The following is a 7513-nucleotide window of genomic DNA, read 5'->3' as shown; positions in this document are numbered from 1 at the left end:
AATTACACTCTGCATTTTCAAAGTTTTCAAAGTCCAAATAGTCAATCCAAACCGTTCAACATGAAGGATATATTTACTATGCAGATCAAATTTTACATTTTTTTGAATATTTACTATTTATTAAGTATTTTACAAAATCATTGTTTTCAGACCATTGAATTTTTTTGCCCATCTTAATCAATAGTAAAAAAATTTTAAAAATATATAAAATTTGATCTGAAAATACATTTTATTATATCTATCATGTTGAACGGTTTGGATCAACTGTTTGGACTTTGAAAATGTAGGATATAATTCGGTATCACAAAAAAAGAGTGTAAGTGGATCCCTGCTATATATATATATATATATGAGTACGGCTAACGCGCTTCCTCTAGCATATGTGCCGAAATGCTTCCGGTGGAAATTTGAAATTTCAAAATCCAAAAAGTCGATCTGAACCGTTCATCTCCTTCTCCATATTAATATCTGCTTGGAGACCAAATTTTACATTTTTCTGAATTTTTTTACTATTTATTAAGCCACTTTGAAAATCGCTGATCCAACGGTTTTACTGTTTTGTTAAGCCACCGTTGGATCAGCGATTTTCAAAGTGGCTTAATAAATAGTAAAAAATTTCAGAAAAATGTAAAGCAGATATTAATATGGAGAAGGAGATGAACGGTTCAGATGGACTTTTTGGATTTTGAAATTTCAAATTTCCACCGGAAGCATTTCGGTCCATATGCTAGAGGAAGCGCGTTAGCCGTACTCTATATATATATATATATATATATATATATATGATCTATCTTCTAATTAATATGTTATTGCAATCAATAAAAAATACATGGGCCAATATGTAATACTTGTCCTTGTCAGCCAATGCATAGCATGTGCGTTTTTATTAAGTTATAACATTTGTCCTTGTTAAGACGGTTCGTCAGTTAATGATAGGAGGACATGTCTGTACTAGACTTAGTATCAAGAAGACTTGGAGTCAATACTTAATAGGAGAGAAGGTTAGTTCGACATATATTATTGCAAAGGAACAATTATTGGTGTCGGCTTGCTCTCCATATAGGTTTATGGATAGAACTAGGAAACCAGATCCGCTACTTTTCTCATAAAAAACCGAGTCTATATTTTTTCTGGTACTGACATAATTACAAATAAATATGACACAATTTCATTTGAGCGATTAAAACTCAGTGTCTCACTACTTCTACATAATATGTTATTGCAATCAATAAATAATAATACATCAGCCTTGTCATGCCAATACATAACATATGCGTGTCTATCATAAGTTATAACATTTGTGTTTGTTAAGACGGTTCATCAGTTAATGGGAGGAGGACATGTCTGTACTAGACTTAGTATCAAGAAGACTTGGGAGTCAACACTAATACGAGAGGAGGGTAGTTCAACATTATTGCAAAGGGACAATTATTGGTGTCGGCTTGCTCTCCGAACAGGTATGGGTAGAACTAGGAAACCGGATCCGCTGCGAGTCTGTATTCTTTCCGGTACTGATATAATTACAAATAAATATGACACAATTTCAGTTGAACGATTGAAATTCAGTGTCTCAATACTACAGGAAACGTGACCATACATGGTTAAATCTAATGACTCTCGGATTTGTAACTGTGTTAAAAAGCTACGTTCTGGTACCGAATATGATCTAAATTCGAAAAAAGAAGTCTTGCTCTCCTTTCTCCTCCCTCTCTTCAAAGAGAGATGGGAGAGAGAGATAGGAGAGCAAGTCCCTTTTTTATCTAAGAAAAGCAGAGAATCTGGTTCCATAGAACTAGGGTGATTATAATCTCACCAATATTTTGGTCAGCCTTTTCTCAACTTGAAATTATATGGAAATAATATATTTTTTTATTAGCTCTTGACTTTATATTAAATTAATTTAAAAATATATAAATTTGAGATGTAAATATATTATTTGTAAAATAAATCCGTTTCAACAGTTGAAAACTTCAAATCCGTTGTTTAAAATTCAGCTCACCAAAAACATTTGATGAGCTTATTAACATCTCCAGTACTCGATGTTTAATATGGTTATTAAGATCCGCATTCCTGTTCTAATCTGAATGGAGGATAAAGGCAGTGGAGCATATTTATCGGACATATCAGGTGTGTAAAAGGGCCAAAGGTAGGTGTGGCTTGCTAGAGCAAAATTCATCTAGGATTCAAGTCCAGTAGTCTACAAGCCCGTGTGAAGCCCAACAAATTCAGCAAATCTAATAATTCTGTCCCCACTCAAATAATACTGGCCCCGGCTCTATTCCGAATAGGCACCAAACCCGTCACTTTCGCAAAATATGAGATATCTCAGAGGATACGCACTCGAACTCATGAATTTGCATCCTCTATCTAATATTTTGGGTGACTTTTGGAAATTCTGAACCGTTCAAATACATTCTACACGAATCTCAAAGCTCAAATAATGTTGGCCCTCTGCTCTATCTCCGAATAGGCACCAGACACGCAGCACTTGTACTGATGAATTCGCATCCTCTGAGATATCTCATATTTTGGGTGACTTATGGAAAATTTTGAACCATTCAAATATGTTCTGCACGAATGCAAAAGTTGAAATAATACTGCCCCCCTCTCTATCCCCGAATGGATGCTAGACAGGTCAGTTACGCAAAATATGAGATATCTCAGAGGATACGCACTCATAACTCATCCCGTGCGACAAGTTCAGAATAAATTTGTATTCTGTTTTCTTAACCTTTACAAGGTACAATACAATCTTTTTTGAAAAGTACTGGTATAACCACCGATTTCATAGAAATCAAGCATAATTGATTTAGTACCTAAAACAGATACCAAAATCAAATACGATAAGTCTTACAACAATTCAACATTAAAAGACATGAAAGCATATATATACAAGTAAAAAACAGTATCACATCAAAAGCTAATCTCCCAAAAAAATGAATACTAAGCAAGCAAAAGCTCAAAAATCAGTCATATCCTAGAAGACTGGTAATCCAATAAATCTTCATTCGTCAACTCGTCTCCAGACATTTGACCTGGGGAGCTGCCAGCTCCAAGAGCCTGGATTGACTCCTCTTCCTCTATTATCTGATCTGGGAGGTCCTTAACATCACATGGAAGTATTAGACTTAATTTCAAGTATGAATTTTCAGATCTAAATTTACACAAAAAGTAGCTAAAGAAATTATCTTAAACCCTAATAATTTAGCAAAAATGGGAGTGGTATTATCATTAAAAATAACGTTATTTCTTTCTAACCATACATTCCATAAGATAATTCATCTTAACAATTCTACAAGTAATTTATCCTTTAAGGGAATAGAAGCATCAAGTATCTACAAATCATCTAAAGAATTACATTCAAAAGTGAATGAATTATAAGTTGCAATCCAATTCCAGATCAATCATACATAAGAACAATGTATAAATAAATGGTCAGTACTCTCATATTGGTCACAAAATGTACAAGTAAGATCCCCTGGCCAACCTTTTTTTGCCAAGTTAACCTTAGTTAGAATTTTATCTCGTCGGATGAGCCAAAGAAAGATTTTGATTTTTAAAGGGATCTGAGATTTTCAAATAGTATCATATTCATAATTTGAAATACCACCATACTCTAACCATTTATAAAAAGGATGAACAGTGAAATTATTATCTTGTGACCATCTCCATATCAATCTATCTTTCAAATGAGAAGACAAAGTAAAGTGTTGGAACTTGTGATGCAAGGCAATCAATTCGGTCCTATATATACTAGTTATTTGCCTTTGAAAAGACAAACTTAAATGAGAATTAGAAAAGGCCCTTGCTACAGAAAAAAAAACCTATCAGTAACAACAGAAAAAAGTTTGGAAATTGATGTTTTAAAATGAACATATCAATTTTTCAGGACTTATTTGCTTATTTTCAGTTCTAAAATGAACAAGAGATGAGGAGAAATTCTTACCCAATTCACCATAATTACCAAAAATACCTGTGCTTTCCTCTCCTGGCTCGACTTGCTTACCAGTAACCGAAGCTGCCCTCTGCTGGTTCTGTATTTTCACCGAACTGCTGCCCCCTGCTGCTATCTGCGTACCACCAAGGTGCTGAAAATGCAATCCGTTCATGCTGCTGGTTGCCAGCGCGTTTCCTGGGTGCTGCCCATCGGCTTGAACGGTTCCAGGCTGATGACAAGGAGAGTCACATTGATTCGTACCAGTAAATTCAGAATTTGCTACTGTATATGCTTTTCCTCGATCTGACTGCTTCTTCTTTCCTTTCCACCACTCTGGGTATCCGATCAATTCAAAGCATTGATCCTTCGTGTGTTTATTACCCCCACAATGACTGCACTTGAGCCGGGATTTGTCAGGAGATGCATAATTTTTGTTGGCATATGACCTCGTCTCTTGAAATCTAAAACCTTTGGTTGCTAGGGCAAGTGTGTTTGGTGCTCCCCCTTTTATCATCACACTTTGACGAATTGCTTCCCTTCTGACATTGCCATATGCTTGTTGAACATTGGGAAAAGGTCGGATTTGCACGATTTGTGCCCTTACTCCATCCAGAGCATCATCTAACCCATCCAGAAACGTGTACACTCTTGTTTTCTGAATGAACAGATTGAATTTGTCAATATCCATGGCATATTCCATTGGATTTGGACTCCTAAAGTCGATCTCCTGCCACAGTTTTTGGAGCTCATTGAAATATTCTTCAAGTGCTCGCCCTCCTTGTCTGACCTGGCTGACTTGCCTGTGAAGAGCGTGAAGATGAGCCTCGTCCTCACCATCATGATAAGTTGTGGCAATTGACTTCCACACATCTCGTGCAGTAGGATACCCGATATAGTTTCCTCTTAATCGAGTCTCTAGTGAACTAATCAGCCACCCTTTCACAACTACATAATCGGTTGCCCATCGGTGGTAAGCCGCATCAGTTATAGCCGGTGGAGCTGGTTCACTTGTAAGGTGTCTTAGTTTTTCACGACCACGGACATACATCTCTACAGCCTGACACCAGAAGGAGTAGTTTGTGCCATCGAATCTTGCATCAATGGGATTAGGATGTATATTTCCCTCTGTTGCGCCAACTGCCTGAGGTAGAACTCGAGTCGCCAATGTTTGGGAGGTGCTCATGGCTGCTGTTTGCATCTCTGCCATCTGAGCCATCATTTTCGCCATGTGTTTGATTAGAGCAGCAGTGTCAATTTCCTCTTCCTTAGTCTCATCTGTTTTTTCAATTTCATTCACCATTAGTCTTCACAAGCTTGAAGCGTAACACCTTAGATCAATATAGTAATGGAGAACAGAGAGGGGACAAGAAGGACTCCGATTCTCCTAACTATATCAACAGGTTACAACTTTGCTCTGATACCATGACAAATTTAATGAAATAAAACTAAAGAACACAGCGCTCCCATGAACTCCCTTCCCTCCCAATTTTATTTATTATCAGATTTTTTGTATTACAGAATTGATCGATTAAGAGTTGCATATGCTCCTTATATCATAGAGCAATACAGCTATTACATCTCCAAGTAAGGAAATAATTTTTTTTAATAATGGAAACAATCTAACATTGATTTACTACTCTCTAATACTAGGCCGAAATATACATGAAATTTATTTCCTTATCAGCAAAATCTAATTTGACGATTCCTTCATGAGTCATGATCTAATACTTCATGGGTCATGAGCAATATAATCTGACGAGTCCTTCATGAGTCATGATCTAATACTTCATGGGTCATGAGCAATATAATCTGACGAGTCCTTCATGAGTCATGATCTAATCCTTCATGGGTCATGAGCAAATTCTTCATGAGTTATGACACTTTCTTGACACGGTGCTTCTTTTACATATCCAATATCCCCATTCAAATTTAATTTTATTTTTTCTATCCCCATGATCTCCAGTTTCGAATTAGAACTATTTTCTAACTTTAACCAATCAAATGTCAATATATATCCAGAATTTTTAATAAATTATTTATCTTCGGATTTAATATTTTAATGAATTTAAATTTATGATAAAAAAGATTTAAAATAATTAAATAATAAAAATATTAATTATTTAGAAACGATATTAATTAAAGTTAGCTAGTAAGTAAATAAGTTAGGTTCAAGTCTAGATATTGAGAAACGTGAAAAACTTAAAGTGTACAGTCCAAGAACCTACGGAATTCCTGGTGTGGTGCACTTATCTTGGATAGTTACTAAATTATCTTGCTGTTTTGGTTAAGTATTTATGTTTGTAGTTGTTAGATGAATTGTGCATATTGAAAATATTTTGCATTTATTTAGACCACCAGTGCTGAATGAGATATAGAGATAGGAGCATATCGCATTGACCAACAGATTTTGACTTCTAGAAATCAAACCAATGAATATGATATGTGTGAATAGGTGATGATTGTTATTGAAAGGAACATAATATGTGTGATTGAAAAGGATAGGATTCAATTAGTGAATCATGGCTGATATGTTTACATTGATTCATAAGACTCCACGTTAACATGGCAGACTCCTTGAGGTACTTCGCGGTCACCTATATCTAACCCTAATTTGCTTGTGGTTTTTTCTATCAGGGTGACAGTCAAGTCCAATTTGTTTGCGTTGTTGATATGACATCTAAAGAAAATAAAATGTTAAGGAAAAAGGAAATTTTGTTTTAAATAAATAACTAAATTAGTGCATCTTGGGTAGACTTCATTAATTGAATTGATATCTAAAGAAAATTTTACAAAGATTTGGATTGGAACTAAAAACCTGCACAGAGAGTTTGTTCGAGCTCTCACCCGTACCACTTTATTTGTGTGCATTCGAGGTGGTAAAGACAAATGTGGATTGACAAGATGAGAATAAAACGGGAAAACACGGGCGGGATAATTATTAGATTGTTACTTAGTTTATTTATTATGTTTGTTTGAATACATAGAGTGGACATGGCTTGTCACATTCCGATAATAGGACTGACAACCCGCCGCGCTCATTAGCGCAAGGCGATTTAATCATCAATACATAATTATAAATATACATACATTACCAATGACAAAGGTAAGAGCCACAATAAAAGAAGGAACCTTCTTTTCAGTTTTATACATGTAATTATAAATCGAAGAATAAACCTGTTATGGTAATAATATACAAACGAAATACCATAGCAGATTTATTAACAATAAACAAATAACCTTCTCCGCGGCAAATCCCGCGAGTCTTCAAGTTCGACCTCTCAATTGCATATCTCGCTATTTGTACCTGGAACCCACAGAGTGGAACGGTGAGAGATTTATAATCTCCCAGTGCGGTATTTAGTTCCAGTTGAGTTATCCGTAGATCCGACCAACTGAAACTAAAACAACACCGAGCACCAAAATATAGACCACAATAATAATCTAAGAGTCCAAGAATCTAAGTTACCAACTATAATCAGTCAAGAAACAAAAATATAAGTTCTCTTTCAGAAATGCTCAAATACCGCGAAAGAAAACCAACAAGTCATAGAAACAATTTATAGCAATAACAATCAA

This window comes from Carex rostrata, chromosome 7 (assembly GCF_964058835.1).
Source record: "Carex rostrata chromosome 7, lpCarRost1.2, whole genome shotgun sequence".
Classification (NCBI taxonomy): Eukaryota; Viridiplantae; Streptophyta; class Magnoliopsida; order Poales; family Cyperaceae; genus Carex; species Carex rostrata.
This window is presented reverse-complemented; position numbering follows the sequence as displayed.